The 24351-nt window shown below is 36.9% G+C and overlaps 2 pseudogenes; one reads left to right on the plus strand and one right to left on the minus strand.

The window, feature by feature from the left end:
• The first annotated feature begins 2502 nt into the window (after positions 1-2502).
• Positions 2503-2875, plus strand: LOC129881588 (ribosomal protein S12, mitochondrial-like; annotated as a pseudogene).
• A 4035-nt stretch (positions 2876-6910) lies between these two features.
• Positions 6911-23592, minus strand: LOC129883494 (ribosomal protein S1, mitochondrial-like; annotated as a pseudogene).
• Between the last annotated feature and the right edge of the window lie 759 nt (positions 23593-24351).

The following is a 24351-nucleotide window of genomic DNA, read 5'->3' on the forward strand; positions in this document are numbered from 1 at the left end:
GTCCTAATTTTTAGGGATGGACTCGCTAGTGTCCCAGGAGTGACACTACACTCTGACTTTCCCACAACACTATTTTTCCACTAGAATGAATACATTGAAACCTTGGCTATTACTTTAAGCGATGGATTATTGGTATGCAGGATCAGTTGCAACGGTTTCATATTTATGTGTATCAAGAGATTGGCTTGAAAGGTGGGGATGGTTCTGCCACTTTCCCTAGGATATTTCTCTAATTGATCAACATCTCTTGTTCTTTCAAGAGTTATATGAAACTATGCTAGTCGGATGAGAAGTAAGTCTTAGGTAGGGCACCTAGCCAAAAAAGTTGTAATGAGGTTACTCGAGATAGAATAGTGCTCACTGCAATAGTAAATCTAGTAAATATAATAAGAGACAAATTAGCGTAAGAAAAGCCTAGCCTTTCCTTTACCGATGAGTGAGTACCTTTTTTTCTCTTTTTAGTTGAGTTGGTGTTCAATGCACCCCGTGGGTACAAACAAGATTGAAAGGGTCAACAATCCCTTCTTTAGTAAGCAACGTCATTTTCCTTACTTTAACAAGTAAGCAAGTCAACTCTTTTCCTTGTTCTTATAAGCTATTTCTTTCCCATACTTTAGTAAGTCAGCATGTAAATGACCATCTCTCTGCAGATAAAAGACTAGAGTAGGCCCCATAGAGATGTTGACATCCAAGTTCACTGATCTTGAAAAACTAACGGAGATAAGGTCGATAGCTTTCTTTCTCGTGAAAGTACGGAAGAAGGTCGCTGAGGTAGAGTCCATAGGAAAACTTCTTAGGATTTCTTTTCCCCATTGCTGCTTCCTTATGAAGACCCATAGTAGCTGCAAGGCACCATTCTGTGCACTTAGAATAAAAGAGTGAATTTCCACAATTAGTTCCAAAGTGTCTATGGACAAATAATATCTCCTTTCTACAGCTTACAACTTTCATCGCCCTTATATTTAGCTCTACAAAGAGTAATTCTTCTTAAAAGGTGTTGACCATTCTTTTCCACCGGTTTCAGAGCACACTTTTCATGTAACTAAAAATATCGTATAAAGAAGAAACATTTACTCCCAACAACTCCCATACTTTTCTTGGTCAACAACCAACGAAAATCTCTACACTTCTTACTCATACAAGCTTGGCGAAGTTAACTTGTATTGAGGGAATCACTTTGTCTCAATCAATCAAGAAAGCCTCAACTGGATAAATTCACTTATTTCACATAATTCGTCTGGTCATGTCTTTTTCTCTTTACTTTCAATCTTGGTTCTAAGTTGAAGATAGAAAGATGTCTTTGTTTGCTTTATTTTAGAAATCTTGCTTTTTAGGGGGTCATTTTTTGGTTGAAATTGTTGTTCTTTTTTGTTCTCTTAATATGGGTTGGCCTTCTCCTTTATTAAAATTTGGAACAACTACTTTTTCCATATACAGGCTATTCGATGCTTTCCTCAAAGCTAATCCTTCTCCATTACTATCTTAGCCAATCGGATCAGGACCCAGAATGGGTGGAATATGTATATCAAGTACTAAGAACCACCCCTACCATGTCACCGACCTATGAAGTAATGGTGCTAGACTTTCTTAATACAGATATTTTCATTTCCACTCGAGAGAAGATTTCCTCCATCTTTCAACTTATTTTCTATGGTCGAGAGAATCCAAAATTGTATATAGATCCACTTGACCTCGAGGCCATAGTCAAAAGACACCTCGAACAAATAGAATTTGATCACGGAGATCTTAGGGAAGCCTTAAAAAGTCTCTATACCAAGAGGCATAATTCTCCATTCTATGAAGATGTTAAGACTTCTCAAGCAGACTATTTCAAGGATTTCTAAAACCAAAGCAGCAAGTCCGAGTAGAAATACAAGAAAAGATTCACTCTCATACTGAATGGGAATTTTTCTCTAAAAGGATGACCTCCTTAGAGGAGGAAAACCACTCAATCAACGAAAAAATAAGCATTCTCGCAAGGGAGGAAAACCGTTCAATCACGCCAGTTTCGTTCTTTGTTCCGTCGTTCCTATTTTTTCTTTTTCTGGTATGCCTCTCCGCCAGCAAGGAGCGAAAGAACCAAGTTTTCTGTGGTGATGTCAAAATTTGCACTTATTTGTATCTATTTAGTTATCAGCCCTCTAGTTTCTTTGATCCCACTCGATCTTCCTTTTATAGTTTCTTCCAATAGTTCGACCTATCCAGAAATATTGTCGGCCTACGAATGTAGTTTTGATACTTTCGGTGATGCCATAAGTTGTATTAATAAAAGATTTTATCTTGTTTCCATTTTATTCATTATTTCTGATCTGGAAGTAATCTTTTCCTTTCCTTGGGCAGTACCTCCCAAGAAGATTTATCCATTTGGATCTTGGTCCATGATGGACTTTTTATTGATTTTGATGATTGGATATCTCTATAAATGGAAAAGGGGTACTTCGGATAGGGTGTAACCACTAGTAATAGGGCAAAAAATAAGGGGGAAGGATAAAGGAAATTGCAATGCCTACATTAAATCAATTAATTCATTAGAGAAGAAAAATAGTCCACGGACCGTACTCAAGCATTGGACCAATGTCCCCAGAAGCAAGGAGTATGCCCGAGTATTTCAATGAGAAAACCAAAAAAACCTAATTAAGCTCCACATAAGATAGCCAAAGTACAGTTGAGAAATCAACATGATATATTTGCTCACATTCCAGGTGAAGGTCATAATTTGTAGGAACATTCTATGGTCTTAATAAGAGAAGATAGAGTGAAAGATTTTCCAGGTGTGAAATTCTATTGTATTCGAAGAGTCAAGGATTTGATGGGAATTCTGGATCAAAGAAGAGGCAGATCAAAATATGGTGCAGAAAAACCAAAATTGATATGAAATGAAGATGCCTCTAGAACTCATGTTTCTCATTAAGGATAGATACAAAGTCACTAGACTGAAAGGAGAGGTAACAACCACAATGTTACACCCCAAAACTATACGGATCCCTTTCGAATGACCTAAAATATAGTCTACATCACTCTTTCTTGGCTAGTCTAGTAGACTATATTTACCCGTGGAGGTGAGTGGAGGAAGCTGTGAAGTTTCTAACTCTAATAACCAACTCGGGACTATATTAGTATAAAGCTACATTATCCCTTTACTAAATCCTCCCTCGCTTACCATCATGACCAAGACCTTTCCCAATCAATTGATTTTTCATTATTTAATAAGAAAGATGGTAAATCCTACCATTGTATTTCATTTTTTCATTTGGATCCTATCAACTTGGAGAGTGTCTATATTAATACATTTCTCATTTTCAAACTATCAAGATCGACTAAATGAGATTGTGGCTGACATGGTAAAATAACAAATTAGCTACACTTTTCTGTACCCTTATTTTTACAAGCTTTAATTCCACTCCCAGTAGGACACACTACACTTAATTTAAAAAATATTTTTCTAGGAGTAAAAAATGAAGCTAATTTACAGCTCTTATCATATATCTATAATTTCTTCCAATAATTATGAATATATAATGGTTTTTTGGCGCAAGCCCTACATATTGCATTAACAATAATGGGAGGAGATGGTTTTGGTTAGTTAAATAGTTATTGTAGTTTGAGTCCTCTCAAGGACATGCCCCCTTTATTGGGAAAGGATAGTGGGTGGGGCTTATATTTCCCCTAGACTACTTTACTCGCTGGAAATCATTCCATATATAGGAACTTGGGGAAAAAGGGCTCAAACTACAGGGATCTGATACCTGGATTTCTTGGTATAAGAACTTTGTTATGTACACTAACAACCTTTCCTAGGTTGTTTCAATCAGGCCAAATAATGGATTAGTAGTATGCCTGAGATTGCCATAAGAACTTTCCCCTTTTGAATACTGACCAAGAAAACAAAGGGGGTCCCTCTTTTTTATGAGGGTATGGAGTTTGGGTTAGTGTGAAGTGTACCGCACTTTAGGTACAAGATCGGAAATTCCATTCTCTTTTTACCATCTAAAATCAAAGAAAAGAAAAAAGGGCGAGATAAACAAATAAAGAGCTAACTTTCTTTATTTTTATGTAAGATTAGAAGGTGAAAAATGAATTGGCACGAGAGCTGCTAGCATATTATGTCATGTGTTAAAGTAACCATTCACACTAACTTCACTGGAATAAGCAGATCAAAGGAAAACACAAAAAAATACAAAAAATATGTCATGCCGCTCTAGTAGGGATCATCGGTCTTCTGGCACATGCATACTACTAATCGATTGTTTGATCATTTTTTGATCGAAAACACCCTATAAAGATTCATTCACCCACATAACTTACCTCCCAGAAAAGGAAACAAAGTCTCAGATCTATGCAGTTCTCGACCCCTTATTTATACAGTTCCTGGCAAACTTTTTTCTGGTTCTTCACTCCAACCCTAAAGTACTCTGTGAGCACAATTTGTATCCCACCCCTTATATGATCTTTTATATCATATGAATAAAAAAAATATATTATTAAGAATTTTTACTAAGGATTGTTCGAATTTCACTACGGATGCTTATGCTATCCTTGAGGGGGTCTTCCACATTTTCCCTTATCCAACTTAAGAATTTTTTGAGATTTGTAAATCTCTTAGTAAGGCCTCCATTTTCCATCTTGGATTTTGATGATCCAATATGTTTAATAAGTTTTTCCACCACAGCTCTTGATGAAGGCAGCTTTTTGATGATTTGAAATACCTCTGCCTTTTTTTTTTGAATGAGAGGTTTTAAGAGGTTGGCTAATTCTTCTTTTTTTCTTTGGAGGCCCTTCTGATCAATTTGCAATATTTTTTCTTCAATGGAAAGCATGGGATCAAAAGAGGCAATCAATCATAATCAAGAAAATAACTCAAAAATCTTGGTAAACACTGGAATATTTACCCCAAAAAGCCAAATCCTGTAAAAAAAAGTGAAGACTCCCCTCAAGAAGATTCTGTTGAAAGGCATGGCATGGATTGTCAACAGACTGAAGTGTGTCCTCAAGAACATGAGAAGCCTCCTTTCTTATGTTTGAGTAAGGGGATTCCTTGTAAATTTCAGAGAGACCCTCTTGTTCAAGCATTAACTTAAGGAGTTTGTTCTGGATAAGGGTTTTTTTCTCTAATACCTGAAGTTCGAAATACTTAATAGCTAACGGCCGTGGAATTCTAAAGGACTCTTTCATATTGCACCGGTGTTGGAAAAGATTGGACTATTCCCTATCGAGACAACATAAACTCTTTAACAGATCCTCCTTTTTTCAACTAGTAGATCGCCTTTTCTTAAGGTTTCATACTACTACTTAAGTGATACGTGAATTGCTCCGGAGAAGTTTTTCTAACTGGATTGAAATCATGAGATAGTTCGGTTCTCTAGACCCATCTGCCGCCCTAGAGAAGGGGTGCAGTATTTAAATTGTTGAACCGAAGAAATGAGTTGGAAAGGAGTAGAACGAAAGAAGACAAGTAAAGACCAAAAGAGACAGGCTTATGACTAAACACTACCCGAAACAAAGTCCAATCAATTCAAATTGGTCAGTCGAACAAACAAAGACTATAGTTCGCGATTAAGTCATTCGCTTGTATAGCGGTTTGGAGTTCCATTTTTCTCTGTAAAGTTGTTCAATTGATCCATCAAGGATAGGAGGAAGCATGGGTATAAGTAGGGATTCTTCAATGGGATTTTCTAGATGTGTCAAAGAAATAAGGCCTCCAACTCTATATTATAGCCTTCATGACCTCGATCCAATGGTCCTCATTCTCCCACTTGGCAAGCTGCTACTGTGAACAACAAAGTCAAGGATGCTTCAGAAACCGTCTAGGTTCTTCCTAGGAAGATTCCTTCTTTCTTTTCTATCCTATTGAGAGGATGATCCCTGTCATCACCTGTGGTGTTAGATCAGAAAGGTGATAACATCTAGTTCTGAGGTTTACCTAACCTAACTTCATGATAGGATTATAGAGTTTTCCGACTTGAGATGTTGCATAAAGTGTCTTTTTTGTTCGGTGATCAGTCAATGAAGTCATTCTGAATCCATGAATTATCTTATTCTGAGCCTTTGGCCAGTTTGACATTGGGTTAAATCTATTTTCTGGGCATCATCCTTTCTCTAAATCTACTTTGGTTACAACTCAATAGTTAGTTTTTAGGGTCAAGTAAGGGATTGGGTTGAGAGGAGGGTCATAGTCGTACTATATACGAAATACCTAAAAACTAACAGCGATATGGCATCTATCCATCCATGCTATAGTTTTTGAGACTGAGGGCTTGGATCGAGGTCCTGAAAAGCGTGAAAGGTAGTAAGGACATTGATGAAGTATAAGCCCTAGCGAAAGACGAAGACATAAGCGAAGTGAGCTACACCGGTCCTCCGGAAGGGAAGTCAAAACCCATAGTACCCCCCATTCTCCAAGAATCTTATACACTGATATATTTGCACCTCATTCTCTAAAGCAATAATATTTCAAAAATATTGAGTGATTCCGAACTATATTCTGATTCCAGGTGGGGAAGACTTCCTGATTCTCTAGCCGAATTAGAACTTTCATTCGATAATACAAAAAATAAAAAAGTTGTGGGGAGCTCTAGAAAAGGAAAAAAAGTCCATAATGAAGAATCTCTAAAGGAAGCTAAACAGGGAAAGGAGGAAACAAAAAATGAAAAATAGAATCAGACTTTTTGTTCTTTTTCTTATCAAAACTACTGTGATAATGAGAAAGAGTAAAGAAAAAATGAAAACAAGGATCAATTCAGGGGGGGTGCTTCTATCTAATACTAGAAAGTGTCCAAGGGAAAGAGCAATCAGAGCACAGAAAGCCCTAAGAATTCTCTCAAGGATTCCCATCTATTAATGAGATTTTGAGTGTTGGGGGGAGGAAGTTCCATAATGAAATGTTTGATAGATAGAAGGGAGAATGCCACTGTTAGAACACCACAATATTTCTCTTTTTGGGGTTAATGTTCTCAATGGTGAATCAATCATTTGATATCCTTTTTCTTCTGCGGTGGAATGGAAGAAAAATAATGAAACCTGCGATGGCTACTAAAGAACTCCGTATTATTTCTCATTAATAAAGCCTTTGATATTTGTATTCGTTCACCCAATCTTGTTCAGGTCCATCCAAGCTTGGTTTTGTCTAAATCTTCATGGAAGAAGAAAAAGCGGTTCACCAGCCACTACATCTGTAGATCCCACTAAATTCTTAAACCTAGCGGTTGTTCTCTCTTCGATCAGTGATTCACTAGCCACCAGATCGATGAAGAATCTCTCCAAAATCTGCTCTTTCATCAGTGATTCATCGGACACTAGATCCAGGAATCCCACCATATTCTCAAACCTGGTGGCTCGATTGATTGGCACCCTTGTAGGCTCATCTTGCATACAAATTCTGGGGGTCCCAAGTCCTGTATCCACTAAGAACATTTCTTCTCTGAAGCGTAAAACTTCATATTGTAAGGTATTTCCACTACATAAGAAAAAACTGAAATTAGATCTTAGAAATAATCGACTTAAGTTCATTATAATTTTCTTTTTTTGATTCCTTCAAAGACGAGATCTAAGTCCTATCGAGTAAGAAGTGTAGAGATTTTTGTTAGTTGTTGACCAACGGAAAGTATGAAGTTGTTGGGCGTAAAAGTTTCTTCTTTATATGATATTTTTAGTTAGATGAAAATAGGGCTCTGAAACCGATGGGAAAGAAAGATGGTCACCATTCTTAACTTGGCTTCAAATTTATTCTTTCTAAGCGTGGATTCAGTTGATTAACTATGCCACATTCCTTCAACTAGTTGAATTGTTCCACCTTGCTTCTACTTTTATCGTAGATAGATAATATGAGTAGGAAATATTTTCAAGAAATGAATGGAATTTTCCAATAGTAATAGGCTAATTGATTTAGTACATTTAGCTTGGAAGTATTAAACTTTACCCGATGACCTAAGAATAGACCATTCATCCCTGAGAATTTCTTTTCTGATATTTATATCTATCTTTTGCCTTAACCATATCAAAGAGGAATTGAACCTCTTCTACTTTTTGAAATCTCTAATCCATTTGATGAAAAGAAGTATATATACATTTCCTAAAGTTCTTTCAATAAGAGGTTGCTTTTGCATCTTAGCTAATTCAACTATGTCATTGATCCAAAGATGAATTTCCCTTAGCCCTTAAGCTTGCTAGAAAGCCAAAAACCTTTCAGTCAACAAGTACAGATTTGTATCCGGGCATCTTAGAATACGAAAGGATTTTTCCTAATCTGTAATTTGCAACACAACATAAGTAGAAGCATGCTATACTAGCATAGAATAGTTGTACAAAGTTAAAACTGCTTTTCTTAGGATGAACAGTATAAATATCTTCTTCGTCGATAACAAGCCTTTCCTTTCTTCATAAAGGAAGAGAACCGGAAAGCTTTGATGCAAAGAAAGTCAATATATAAAGACAGACTAATTCTCTCTCTTCTGCCTATCGCTTTATCTATGCTCCACTTAACCCAATGCAATTCAGAGGTGCGAAGCAGACTGACTCTTCTCCTTCAAAAAGTGGAATGCTTCTTTTATGCCATTATCTTCCTGCATAACCAACTAGTTTGATCCATCCCAGCGGACTTAAAACAAAAAATGTGTACTTTCAGAATAAGCCTATCATCATTCAATAGTTCTAACCTATTGTGTGGATTGAGATACCCTTATTCCATTACTGAATAAGGAATGGTCGGGTATGAATCCTCTTTCGGGAATGAGCTGTTGTAAGTTCTTGCCTTTCTCAAAAAAGTAAAAGCTTTCAGCAAATCCGATGCATTTGAAGAAAGATTGCATTATAGATGAGATGGTTGATGAGGCAAGATTTTTTTTTGTGGAAGAGAAAAAAGAAGGGGTTTACATTCAGGAGGAATATTGGAGTTATTCCCATAGTGACATTAGAATCTTTCTTTCGAACATTTGGAAATTGTAGGCTCTCCTCCAATAAAGGACCGGAAAAGAAAAAGTCATATTCCCAAATAAGCAGAAAGACTAGGAAGATATCTACCATGGATGGAAGGTCTCTTGTAAGCCTGAAGGTCCTACTAAGTGGTCTAAGTCAAACCTTTTCCTTGAATGGTTAAGGAAAGCTTTCATATTTTTCATTTTTTCGTATCGAACTCTTTGACTTGGTTGGGATTGTAACCTTGATTTAGTGGGGATACTCCTGCTACTACTATTTCCTCATTGATGGAGAAGTGGGCGAAGGGTGAATTTTTAATCTATTTCTAAGTCAGGAACATGCCTTTACTTTACATTTATTACGATTCTTTCTCCACATATATTGCAATTTGAATAGTCTTATTACTTCAAAGAAGCCCGGTTACTCCTTTTCAAAAAAGAAAGAAAAGATTCTTTTTCTTCTTATATAATTCTTGTGTATATGAATGAGAATCCACTTTCATGTTTCTACTGAACCAATCTTCTTATTTATGATCAACATCTTTTGGATCCTTTCTTGAACGAATAGATTTCTACGGATAAATAGAACGTCTTATAGAAGTCTTTGCTAAGGATTTTTAGGTTACCTTATGGTTATTCAAGGAGACTTTCATGTATTATGTATGTTAGGTACCAAGGAAAATTCTGGCTTCAAAAAGGATGCCTTATTAAGAAAGAACCTGAGCTAAGAATGGGGCAGTTCAATTAAGGTAAGAGAAAGCTCCAAGAAGCTACCACTAATCAACCTTATTCATGCACATCAATCAAAGATATTGCTTACCAGATAACTTTCCTGGTGAAAGAGAGAAAGTTTTACAAGATAAGAAAATCTCGTTGAAAGTAGGAACTCAGATTGTGATGACTATTTTCACTAGTTTCAAAGGCTTGATTGACCCTTGGGATTAAATCTGTCTAGGGGGTTCCCTCGTAAAGACTAAACCTCCTTACACCGAAAATAGTAGAGGTTTTGGTTCAATTTCAATTAAAACATGGCTTTGGTTCACACTCCATGTTCTAAGAAAGATCTATTATCTGAAAAGAGGCAATAGAGTTTTTTTCTAAAAAATGTATTAAGAAAGGGAAGTCGTATAGAACCTTTCAACGAGATAGTGCTTTTTTAACTCCCTCAAAATAGAATCTATTCCAAATATATATGCCATGGTTCCTTACTTCAACAAGGTAAAATATCTAAATTTGATATTTTTAGATATTTTTTTTAGACTTATTGCCTATAATAAGTAGAAGTCAAAAATTTGTATTCATTTTTCCTGATATTATGCATGGATCAGGTATATCATGGAGAATTCTTCAAAAAAAATATTTCTTCCACAATGAAATCTCATAAGTGAGATCTCAAGTAAGTGTTGACATAATCTTCTTCTGTCTGAAGAAATGATTCATCGAAATAATGAGTCACCATTGATATTGACACATCTGAAATCGCCAAATGCTCGGGAGTTCCTCTATTCAATCCTTATCCTTCTTCTTGTTGCTAGATATCTCATTCGTACACATATTCTCTTTGTTTCCCAAGCCTCTAGTGAGTTATAGACATAATTTGAAAGGTCAAATCTTTGATGATTCCATCATCTATGATTGAGATGCGAAAACTTCTTGATAGGTATCCTACATCTGAACCGAATTCTTTCTGGTTAAAGAATCTCTTTCTAGTTACTCTGGAACAATTAGGAGATTCTCTATAAGAAATTCGGGGTCAAATCAATACATTCTAAGAAGAGAGATTGGAATATCAATCTCAATGAGATCATTGATCTCATACCAAATCCCATCAATCGAATTACTTTTTCAAGAAATAGGAGACATCTAAGTCATACAAGTAAAGGGATCTATTCATTGATAAGAAAAATAAAAAATGTGAACAAGGATTGGATTAATGGGAAAAAAGAATCCTGGGTCGTGAACAGTAATTCGATTGATGATGTAGAAAGAGAATTTTTGGTTAAGTTCTCCACCTTAATGACAGAAAATAGGATTGATCAAATTCTATTGATTTTGACTCATTGTGAACTTTTATCAAAGAATTACTCTGGTTATCAAATAATTTTATAACCGGGAGAAATTTACTTATGATACTCAGTTGACATTCATAAAAAAACATCTAATGAACTATGAGTTCAATCTGTCCTGTTTAGCAGAAAGACGGATATTTCTTGCTCATTATCATAATCACTTCTTCACAAACTTCATGTGGGGAAAATAGTTTTCATTTCCCATCTCATGGTAAACCTTTTTTGCTCCGCTTAGCCTTATCCCCCTCTAGGGTATTTTAGTGATAGGTTTGATAGGAACTGGACGATCCTATTTGGTTAAATACCTAGCGACAAACTCCTATGTACCTTTCATTATGATATTTCTGAACAAGTTCCTGGATAACAAGTCTAAAGGTTTTATTCTTTATGAGATTGATATTGATGATAGGTACGATATTGATGATAGTAACAATCTTGATGCTAGTGAGGATATCAATCATGACCTTGATATGGAGCTGGAACTGCTAACTAGGATAAATGGGCTAACTTTGGATATGATGCCGAAAATAGATAAATTTTATATCACCATTCAATTAGAATTAGCAAAAGCAATGTCTCATTGCATAATATGGATTCCAAATATTTATGATCTGGATGTGAATGAGTCGAATGACTTATCCCTGTGTCTATTAGTGAACCATCTCTCTAGGGATTGTGAAAGATATTCTACTAGAAATATTCTTGTTATTGCTTCGACTCATATTCCCCAAAAAATGGATCCCACTCTAATATCTCCGAATAAATTAAATGTGTGCATGAAGATATTAACGATACTTCTTTATATTTTGAGTTGTTCTACCGGATCGGTCGCTTAAGATCTTTGGTCTTTATTTGTACCCGATGGAAAAAATGGGATCACTTCTTATGGACTCTGTGAGAATGATTATAATCTAGTTCATGTACTATTAGAAGTAGAGAGCGCTCTTGTGGAATCTTCACAGACAGAAAAAGATTACAATCAGTTTGATAATTATCGAGTGACCTTGCTTCTTCAGCCCGAACTGAGGAATCCCTTAGATATGATGAAAAAGGCTCTTGGTCTATCCTTGATTAGAGATTTCTCTATGAAAAATATGAATCAAAGTTTAAAGAAGGGGAGGGAGAAGGAGCATTTGATCCGCATGAGGATTTATTCAATCACATAGTTTGGGATCCTAGAATATGGTGCCCTTGGGACTTTCTATTTGATTGTATCGAAAGGCCCAATGAATTGGGATTTACTTATTGGTCCAGGTTATTTCAGGGCAAGCGTATCATTTATGATGAAGAGAATGAACTTCAAGACAATAATTTGGAGTTCTTGTAGAGTGGAACCATGCAGTACTAGACACGAGATAGATCTTACAAAGGAGAAGGCCTTTCTCAAATAAGCCAATTCATTTGGGACCTTGTAGATCCACTATTTTTCCTATTCAAAGATCATTCCCTAGCTCTGTGTTTTCACATCAACAATTATTTGCAGATGAAGAGATGTCAAAGGGGCTTCTTACTTACCAAACAAATCCTCCTACAACTATATATAAACTCTAGTTTATCAAGAATAGGTACGAAAAATACTTTGAATGGTTGATTAATCGTTAGAGATGGATTAGAACCAATAGTTCATTATCTAATGGATCTTTCTATTCTAATACTCTATTCGAGAGTTATCAGTATTTATCAAATCTGTTCCTATCTAATAAAATATTATTGGATCAAATGACAAAGACATTGTTGAGAAAAAATATGGCTTTTTCCAGATGAAATGAAAATTTGATTCATGTAATAGGAGAAAGATTTCCCATTCCTTAGCCAAAAAGATATGTGGCCATGGGATTAAGTGGAACAAAATTAACTGGGTAGTATAGTCATGGAAACGCTTGTTTCTACCATATTTTGGACCTTAGCTCTATGGAAGAATATGTTACTGCTGAAATACAAAAGAATTGAAATATTAGATCAAAACACTATGTATAGATGGTATGAACTGCCTAAACAAGAATTCTTGAACAACAAACAACCAGCGCAGATATTCATGACTAAGAAGTACTAGATTTTCTTTTGTATAGGACTTGAAAAGAGCGGAAGACTGGAATGCCAAAGTCACTGAATGGGTAAGTCGCCAATCTCTAGACTATGTAATGTACTTTATCTGCTGGGTTACGGGAGGACAATTTTAAAGAGGACTCCCCAATCATTAGATGAAGAAGATCACAAAGATTTTGCGATCCGCTGCCGAATTTATTCCAATTCCAAGACCTCAGATCGAATCGGTTTATCTCTTATTGAGAATTCTCATTGAATAAGAATCCTCAATATTATGCCTTGAAGAGGACTAGAACCTCCATGCTCTTTAGCATAAGATTTTGAGTCTCGCGTGTCTACCATTTCACCACCAAGGTAGCTTGAAAGTGAATCGTATTTCATGAATATGATATCTATCTAGTGTGATATATGGAATATATGACAAAAGTGGATCTATTGATTGGTCCTGTCATATAGGCCCGAGTTGGACATCCAATTGCTTCGATTTGAATTATCTGGAGAATGCAATTCCTAATATATATCAACAAGATGGACAATCAAACCTATTTCTCGATTCACTTAAAGAGGTGAATAGAGTCCCAATAAAGATATGTAAAAATTAGGTCCAATTATGCATATTCCTAATCCTAAATGGAATGTAATAATGTAGGGATCCATATATAAACATAATATCTATTAAGATAGGCCCGAATGGCCCCTTCTTCATATGAGAATGTATATAACCATATTCAGGCCTAGTCCAGTATGGAATGAATTTTTAATCATGGAATCGACTCGATCATCAGATTATAAGTTCATAACCCTAGTCCATTCCCATTTGGGGTAGAACAGATCTACTAATTCTTTGATTTTGGTTAGTAAGAGGGATCTTGACCTAAAAAATAGACCCTAGAAGCTAAAAATGGCTATCTTGAGCAATTGCAATAATCGGGTTCATTGATATTCCTGGTATAGTAGATGCTATCACACATACAATCATACTCAATTCGATGGAATTGTTTAATATTAAAGAAGATCTTCTATAATTTCGCACATGAAGGGTTATTTCTTGGTTTCGTCCGGTCATTAATAACTTAATTATTTTTAGATAATAATAGATAGAAACAACGCTTGTAAAGAGTCCTATTAAAACCAAGAAATATAGGTCTGCCTGCCATCCACACTAGAATAAGTAGAGTTTTCCAAAAAAAACCTGCTAGTGGAGGAGCACCTCCTAGGGATAAGAGACATAGGGCTAAAGAGAGAGCTAAAAAAGGATCTTTTGTGTATAATCCTGCATAATCTCAAATGTTATAAGTTCTGGTACGTAGACCAAATGATACAATGCAAGCAAAAGTTCCTAGATTCATGGAGATATAGAATATCATATAGGTTATCATGCATGTATATCCATCATTTGAGTCTCCAACAATTATTCCAATAATTACATATCCGATTTGGACGAATATGCAAGCATATGTTTCATGCTTATTTGAGTAATAGAATTGAGATTTCCCAATATCATGCTAAGAATATCTAGGATTTCAAGAAAAAGATGTCATTCGTTTGATGAAAAATAAAAAGGAATATCAAAAATTCAAGTGGCTGAAGCTGAAGAAGCTACTTTTGACGTAACAAAAAGAAAAGCAATGACTAGAGTTAGAGAGTCAGAGTCGAAAAGAGGATTTCTCACTTCTTTCTCTCATTCAAAATCGTACATAAAACTTTCATCTCACACGTCTCCTAAGTGATAAAAGAAAGAAGAACCCATTTTCTTTTTTTTATTACCATCCTCGCGTATGTATAATACTGAGTTTATTTGATTTCAAAAAAGGATTACTAATCCTTATGTTTTTGAGGAATCCTTCATCAGTGGTTTTGAATCACTGATTTTTTCAATCTTTTCGACCTTAGTTTCGTAGGACCAAGTCAGAAAGATTGAGAAATAGAACCATCTGATTTCATTCGTTCTCAATAGCCACGAGATGATCATCTTAGGGTGATCCTTTTGTTGATGGATGCTCTTATTACACTCGTAGTATCTAAAAGGATGAGAACCAACTATGTAGCATCTACATCGATAATTCAAGTATTGTATATGTCATTAGTCCGATCTTTTGTAGGAACTACCTGTAATAACGAACTTGAAAAATGGATCTATTTATCATAAAGAGATTCGTTATTCCTGACCCTGCTTTACCTTAATTATTATTTGAACAAGTAAAAGTTCTTTCTTGGTCCGAGTGGGGATACCATTTCTCTTCTTCATGTCCATGGAGTTTTGAAAAGTCCAAACATCTCAGAGATAGATAGAGAGGTAGGAATTTCTCGAACGAACAGCATTTTTTCATATATGTTAGGAGTCCATTAATGAGAATGGGTTGGGGAAAGATTGAACCCAATTCCTACGGTAATGATTATAAGCATAGTTGAAATTCCTGGGGAGTTATACATTTGTGTATTGATAAGACCATTTACTATTTCTTGAAGCTCAATCTCTCCGCCGGATGAACCATATAGCCAAGAGAAACCATGAACCAGAATAGAAGAACTTGACCCACCCACGAGTAAATATTTCATAGTAGCCTCATTACACCATACATTTTTCTTGGTATATCTAGATAATGGGTAGGAGTAAAAGCTGAAACATTCTGCGGCTACAAAGATAGTTATTAAATCATTAGCACCGCATAAAAATATTACCCCTAGAGTAGCTATTAATACGAATAAGAGAAACTCTATTATAGCCATTTTTGTACATTCAATGTACTCTACGCATAGAGGAATACATAGAGTTGAACATAATAAAATAAGAAATTGAAATATTTCATTGAAATTGTTCCTTCTTTGGAAATTTCTGAAAAAGCTAATCATAGGTTCTTCTCTCCATCGAAACAATAGGGCTGTTATGCTCATTACTAAACTTGTTGGAGAAATGAAATATAACCAAGGTATATCTTTTTTATCAGAGGTTGAATCGATCATTAGAAGAAGAATTAGGCTAAAAATTAGGATACATTCTAGGAAAATCAAACTTCCATCGAGGAGAAGCAAATGAAAGGCTTTCATGAAATGTCATGCAGAATTGAGAATGAAGTTTTCATTATGTACATGCCAGATCATGAATTAGTTACTTCTTCCAATTTTTAAAAAAAATACCAATTGTGTCAAACTTTCTATTTATGGAATAGTAACGGAATCGCCATGAATAGGATCAAACCTTATTCCATGGTATTTACATGAGGTTCCCCTTAAAGAAAGTCCTCGAGAGGGATTATTTGATCCATGATTTATGTTTCATCTTCCGTTTCCTTTTTGTTTATTTTGAAAAATATATTGATCAATTTTGATTCTTTCTTTTTCTCTTGATTCTTTTTCGATCGAGATGTATAGATTTTGTTCATGAATTAACAAAAATGTACAAAAACTCTATTTACCTCTGCCATTCTATGAGTCTCTTCCTTTTTGCGTATGGCATCGCCACTCCTTTTTGCAGCATCCATAAATTTGGAACTTAATTTGACAGCCGTATTTTGACCCACACGTTTTTGTGATGACGCTAATAACCGATGAATAGAAAGTGGTTTTGCTTGTGTGGATCCTATTTTAATGTGAACTTGATGAGTCGATCCACCCACACATCTTGCTTTTATTGTTATATCAAGAGTTACTCCACGTATTGCTTGACGTAAAATGGATAGTTGATTTATTTCTGTCTTTTGTTGAATCTTTTTCATGGCTCGATAGATAATTTTATAAGCCAATGATTTATTTTCGTGTTTTAGAATACGGTTAACCAAAATGTTAACGAATCGATTATGATAAATCGGATTGGATTTTGCTAATTTTTTTCTGCAGTACCTCGACGTGACATGAACATGAAAGGTGTTCAAGAATCAGTTTTCTTTTTATAAGGGCTAAAATCACTTATTTTGGCTTTTTTTTACCCCATATTATAGGGTGGATCTCGAAAAATATAAGAGATCTCCCTCCAAGCCATACATACGACTTTAATTGAATACGACTTTTCACAGAATTCTATATGTATCTATGAGATCAAATATGGAATTTTGTTTACTCACTTTAAATTGAGTATCTATTTCCCTCCCTTTCCTTCTAGGATTTGAAATCCTTTATTTAACATATCCATACGATTGAGTCCTTGGGTTTCTCAAATAGTATAAAAAGAAGTACTTCGATTCATTGCTATTTGACTTGGACCTATTCTAAAAAGTTGAGGTATTTCTAATTTTTTGTTGCCACGGACAAAGTCAGGGAAAACCTCTGAAATTATTTCAATATTGAACCTTGGACATATACTAGTTCTAAATTGAATCTCTTTAGAAAGAAGGTCTTTTGTCTCATGGTAGCGTGCTCCAGTCCCCATACGTAACTTTTGTTATTGGATTAACCATACACTTAACATGTTTCTATCGATTCACATGGCATTATCAAATGATACAAGTCTTGGATAAGAATCTACAACGTACTAGAATGACCTTAGTGATGATACTTTACTCTGATAGCATATAGGGTTCCTCGAACAATGTGATATCTCACACCGGGTAAATCCTTAACCCTTCCCCCTCTTACTAAGACTACAGAATGTTCTTGTGAATTATGGCCAATACTGGGTATATAAGCAATGATTTCAAATCCAGAGGTTAATCATACTCTGGCAACTTTACGTAAGGCAGAGTTTTGTTGTTTTGGTGTAATAGTGGAAAAGTTGATAGATAAGTCTCCTTTACTGCCACTCTACAGAACCGCACATGAGATTTTCACCTCATATGGCTCTTCATTTACTTCTTTCAAATTCATTGGATCCTTTTACGCATTAGAGAATCCCTCCCCCTCTTCTACTCCGCCCCGAAGAGTAGCTAGGACCAATTTAGTCACGTTTTCATAATCCAATTGAACATTGTCCATTTTTTATTATTCTCAAAGGATAAGATTATTCTCTTTACCAACCATATGCAGATCCAATCACGTTCTTATATATATAAGAAGAACAAAAGATCTTTCTTTATCAATCCCTTTGCCCCTCATTCTTCAAGAATAAGGAAGATCCTTTTCAAGTTTGAATTTGTTCATTTGGAATCTAGGTTCTTCTATTTCATAGATATTTATTATGAATATTTTCCCTCTTTTTTTTATATCATTCCTTAAGTCCCATAGGTTTGATCCTGTAGAATTTGACCCATTTTCTTATTGAACGAAATGAGAGAAATAAAGAAATAAAAGACAAGTGAGGGTTGCTCAGTTGGTTAAGCACCTTCACCCACGACCGGTAGGTCCTGGGTTCGAGTCACAATGGAGGGGAAGTGTGGAAACACTATAAATCCTCCAAAATATGGGGGTAAAAAAAAAGGAGAGAAATAAATCAGATTGATAAAAGTACCATGTGAAATCTTTGGTTTTCCCCCTTCTTCGATCCCTATCCCATAGGCACGGTGTTTGAATAAATAGAGAACCTTTTCTTTTGTACGAATTGATTTTATTCCATTTCAAATCCTTCCCAATACCTCCCAAGGAAAATCTCTAATTTGGATCCCAAATTGACTGGTTAGTGTTATCTTATCCATGCAGTTATGCACTCTTTGAATAAGAATCCATTTTCTCAAAGATCCTGGCTTTCATACTTTGGTGGGTCTCCGATATCCTTTTGATGACCTATGTTGAAGGGATATCTATCTAATCCGATCGATTGCGTAAATCTTGGGGTATCAACAAAACAGGGGAAAGTATACATAAAAGACAAACCTTTTCTATTATATTAGTAATTTCTATTATATTAGATATATTAGACTACTATATTAGATTCGTATTAGTTAGTGATCCCGAATTAGTGAGTCCTTTCTTCTGTGATGAACTGTTGGTACCTCTTTCAAATATACAACATGGATTCTAGAAATGTTGGTGGACTCTCATGTCGATTCGAATGAATCATCCTTTCCACGAAGGTAAATCTTTGCCTGCTAGGCAAGAAGATAGCAAGTTCCAAATTCTATCTTGGTAGGACATGTATTTCTATTATTATGAAATTCATAAATGAAGTAGTTAATAGTAGGGTTACCATTATCCTTTTTTGTAGTGACGAATCTTGTATGTGTTCCTAAGAAAAGGAATTTGTCCATTTTTTGGTGTCTCGAAGGGGCGTGGAAATGCATAAGAACTGTTGAATGGAAAAGAGATGTAACTCCAGTTCTTTCGGAATCGGTAGTCAATCCTATTTTTGATAAGGGCGGTTGAAAATTGAATTCGATTTTTCCTATTATTTTCATATCCAAAATAGTGCGAAAAGAAGTCTCGACTCCAACTTGTTCAAGAATAGTGGCATTCAGTTTCTCGACCCTTTGACTTAGAATTAGTTAGTTCTATTTCTCGATGGGGCGAGGAAGGGATATAACTCAGCAGTAGCATCTCACCTTGACATGGTGGAAGTCATCAATTCGAGCCTGAATATCCCTAAGCCTAATGTGAGTTTTTCTAGTTAGATTTTCTCCCCTGCTATCGTTCATTGAAAAAATGGATAAGAGGCTCGTGGGACTAACGTGAGGAGGAAGGGATGGCTATATTTCTGGGAGTGAACTCTGGGCGAATATGAAGCGCATGGATACAAGTTATGCCTTGGAATGAAAGATAATTCCAAATTCTCTTTGTCTACAAAAAAAGGTAGATATAAGTAATGCAATTATTAATTTCATGGAGAGTTCGATCCTGACTTAAGATAAACGTTGGCGTCATGCTTAACACATGCAAGTCAGATGGGAAATAGTGGTTCTAGTGGCAGACGGTGAGTAACGCATAAGAACTGCCCTTGGGAGGGGAACAACAGCTAGAAACGGCTGCTAATACCCCATAGGTTGAGGAGCAAAAGGAGGAATCTACCCGAGGAGGGGCTTGCGTCTGATTAGCTAGTTGGTGAGCCAATAGATTACTAAGGCAATGATCAGTAGCTGGCTCGAGAGGATGATCAGCCACACTGCTACTAAGACACGGCCTACACTCCTATGGGAGGTAGTAGTGGGGAATTTTTTGCAATGGGCAAAAGCCTGATGGAGCAATACCGCATGGAAGTAGAAGGCCCACGGGTCGTGAACTTCTTTTCCCAGAGAAGAAGCAATGACGGTATATAGGGAATAAGCATTATATAACTCTGTTCCAACAGCCACGCTAATACAAAGAATGCAAGCGTTATCCAGAATAATTAGGTGGCTTTTTACTTATGATGTCAAATCCCGGTGCTTAACCTTGGATAGGCAGTGGAAACTACCAAGTTGGAGTATGGTAGGGGCAGAGGGAATTTTCGGTGGAGCGGTGAAATGCGTAGAGATTGAAAAGAACACCAACGGCGAAAGCACTCTGCTATTCTAACACTGACACTAAGAGACAAAAGCTAGGGGAGCGAATGGGATTATGTACCCCAGTAGTCCTAGCCATAAATGATAAATACTAGGCACTGTGCTATTGACCCATGCAGTGTTATAGTTAATGCATTAATTATCCCACCAAAGGGGAGTAAGTTTGCAAGAATGAAACTCAAATGAATTAATGGAGGCCCACACAAGTGGTGGAGCATGTAGCTTAATTTGATGTAAAGCAAAGAACCTTACCATGGCTTGACATGACGCGAATCCTCTTAAAAGAGAGGGGTGCCTTTGGGAATGCAGACACAATTGGTGCATGGCTGTAGTCAGCTCGTACCATAAGGTGTTGGGTTAAGTCCCATAATTAATGCAAACCTCGTGTTTAGTTGCCATCATTGAGTTTGGAACCCTGAATAGACTGTCAGTGATAAGAAGGAGAAAGGTGAGAATGACGTCAAGTCATCATACCTCTTATTCCCTGTGTGACACACGTGCTACAATGGCCGGACAAAGGTTTGCGATCCCACAAAGGTGAGCTAACCCCAAAATCTCTTCCTCAATTCGTATTATAGGCTGCAACACACCTCCATGAAGCTAGAATTATTAGTAATTATCGGTCAGTCATACGGCGGTGAATTCATTCCTAGGCCTTGTACACACCACCCATCATATTATGGGAGATGACCATGCCCAAAGTCGTTACCTTAACTGCAAGGAGGGGGATGCCGAAGGCAAGGCTAGTGACTAGAGTAATGTCATAACAAGGTATCCTTACTAGAAAGTGCATCTGGATCACTTTTTTTTCAGGAAGAGCTAATGCTTGTTGGGTATTTTAGTTTGACATTGCTTCACACCGCCCCCAAAAAAGAAAGGATCTACATCTGAGTTAAACTTGGAGATGTAAGTCTTCTTTACTTTCTCGATGGTGAAGTAAGATCAAGCTTATGAGCTTATTATCCTACGTCAGAACAAGTTGATAGGACCCCTATTTTACATCTCTATGTTCCCCCCATATGGCGACATAGGGGTGAAAAAAGGAAAGAGATCGATCGGGTTTCTCTCGCTTTTGGAATAATGGGCCCCTAGTGGGAGGCTTGAACGATGGGCTATTAGCTCAGTGGTAGAGCCCTCCCCTGATAACTGTATCGTTGTTCCTAGGCTGTGAGGGATCTCAACCACATGGATAGTTCAATGTGCTCATTGGCATGTAACACTGAGATGTGGATCATCCAAGTCATATTAGCATGTCATAATCCTTCTTTTCTAACCAGTGTTTGAAACCAAAATCTTCCTCAAGAGGATAGATGGGGCAATTCGGGTGTGATCCAATGTAGATCCAACTTTCTATTCACTTGTGGGATTCAGATAGTTCGGGGGGGGGGGGACTACCACGGCTCCTCTCTTCTCAAGAATCCATACATCCCTTATTAGTGTATGGATAGCTATCTCTCAAGCAAAGGTTTAGGTTTGTCCTCAATGGGAAAATAAAATGGATCACCTAACAACACATCTTCACAGACCAAGAACTATTAGATCACCCCTTTCATTCTAGGGTGATAGAGGGATCATACCATTTGAGCCATTTTTTTCTTAACTAGAAATCGAAATGCGAGAAGGTTTGAAAAAGGATATTATAGTGTCTAGGGTTAGGACAAGAGGTCTATTAAGGCCTTTTTTTCTCTTCGGAGTTATATCACAAAGATTTGCCAAGGTAAGAAAGAAGGGGGGAACAAGCACACTTAGAGAACGCAGTACAACAGAGAGTTGTATGTTACATTCGGCAAGGATGAATCGCTCCCGAAAAGGAATCTATTAATTCTCTCCTAATTGGTTGGATCGTAGGTGCAATAATTTAATTCAAGGGAGAGGTATGTGGTTCAAGTACAGGATGGCCCAGCTGTGCCAGGGAACAGAATAGAAGAAGCATCTGACTACTTCATTCATGCTCTACTTGGCTCAAGTAGATATAACTCAATTGGTAGAGCTCCGCTCTTATAATTGGATAGTTATGATTATGGGTTGGATATCTAATTGTCAAGGCGGTAATGATAGTATCTTGTACCTGAACTGGTGGCTCACTTTTTTCAAGTAATGTGGAAATGGACCCAAAAGTACCACTGAAAGACTCTACTGAAACAAACATGGGCTGTCAAGAACATAGAGGAGATAGGATGGGCAGTTGGTCAGATCTAGTATGGATCATACATGGACGATAATTGGAGTCGGTGGCTCTCCCAGGGTTCCCTCATCTGAGATCTCTGGGGAAGAGGATGAAGTTGGACTTTGCGAATGTCTTAATGCACTATCTCCCTTCAACCCTTTGAGCGAAATACGGCAAAAGAAAGGAAGGAAAATCCATGGACCGACCCTATTATTTCAACCCTATAATAACTACGAGATCACCCTAAGGAAGCCTTCGGCATCCAGGGGTCACAGACCGACCATAGAACCTTGTTCAATAAAGGGAATGCATTAGTTGTTTGCTCTCAAGTTGGGCAGCAAGGATCAGAGATGGGCAATGACTCATTCTTAAAACCAGCGTTCTTAAGACCAAAGAGTCGGGCAGAAGGGGGGGAAAGCCCTCCATTCCTAGTTCTCCTGTAGTTGGATCCTCCAAAACCACAAGAATCTTTAGATAGAATGGAATTCCAACTCAGCTTTTTTTGAGTGAGATTTTGAGAAAGTTGTTATTTAGAGAGCACAGTACGATGAAAGTGGTAAGTTGTGTTCGAGGGGAGTTATTATCTATCATTAGCCTCTATGGTAGAATCATTCAGGGGACCTGAGAGGCGGTGGTCTACCCTATGGTGGATGTCAGCAGTTCGAGTCTGCTTATCTCCAACTTGTGAACTTAGCCAATACAAAGCTTTATAATAGCACCCAAATTTTCTGATTTGGCAGTTCGATCTATGATTTATCATTCATGGACTTTGATAAGATCCATCCATTTAGCATCACCTTAGGATGGCATAGCCTTAAAAGTGAAGGGTGAGGTTCAAATGAGGAAAGGCTTATGGTGGATACCTAGGAAATCAAAGACAAGGAAGGGCGTAGTAATTGATGAAATGCATCAGGGAGTTAAAAATAAGCATAAATCTGGAGATACCTGAATAGGGAAACCTTTCGAACTGCTGTTGAATCCATAGGCAAGAAAGAGACAAACTGGTAAACTGAAACATCATAGTAGCCAGAGGAAAAGAAAGAAATAGCGATTCCCATAATAGGGGCGAGCAAAATAGAAGCAACCTTAATCGTTAAAATTAAGTTATGGGAGAGCAATACAAGTATCATGCTGCTAGGTAAAGCAGCCTGAATATTACACCCTAGATGGCGAAAGTCCAGCAGCCGAAAGAATAACTAGCTTATGCTCTAACCCAAGTAGCATGGGGCACGTGGAATCCCATGTGAATCAACAAGAACCACCTTGCAAGGCTAAATACTCTTGGGTGACTGATAGCAAAGTACTACCGTGAGGGAAGGGTGAAAAGAACCCCCGTCGGGGAGTGAAATAAAACATGAAACCACAGGCTTCCAATCAGTGGGATGAGCCAGGTATCTGACTGCATACCTATTGAAGAATGATCCATGACTCATAGGTAGTGGCTTGGTTAAGGAAACCTACTAGAGCCATAACGAAAGTGAGTCTTCATAAGGAAATTGTCACTTCTTATGGACCCAAAGTTGGGTGATCTATCCATGACCAGGATGAAGCTTGGGTGAAACTAAATGGAGGTCCTAACCGACTGATGTTGAAGAATCAACTGATGATTTATGGTTAGGTGTGAAATCCCACTCGAACTTAGAGCTAGTTGGTTCTCCCCAAAATGCGTAGAGTCACAACAGTTGACTGGATATCTAGGGGTAAAGCACATTTTTGGTACGGGCCACGAGAGCGGTACAAAATTGAGGCAAACTCTAAATACTAGATATGACCTCAAAATAACAGAGGTCAAGGTCAGCTAGTGATACTATAAGGGA

This window comes from Solanum dulcamara, chromosome 3, assembly GCF_947179165.1.
Source record: "Solanum dulcamara chromosome 3, daSolDulc1.2, whole genome shotgun sequence".
Classification (NCBI taxonomy): domain Eukaryota; kingdom Viridiplantae; phylum Streptophyta; class Magnoliopsida; order Solanales; family Solanaceae; genus Solanum; species Solanum dulcamara.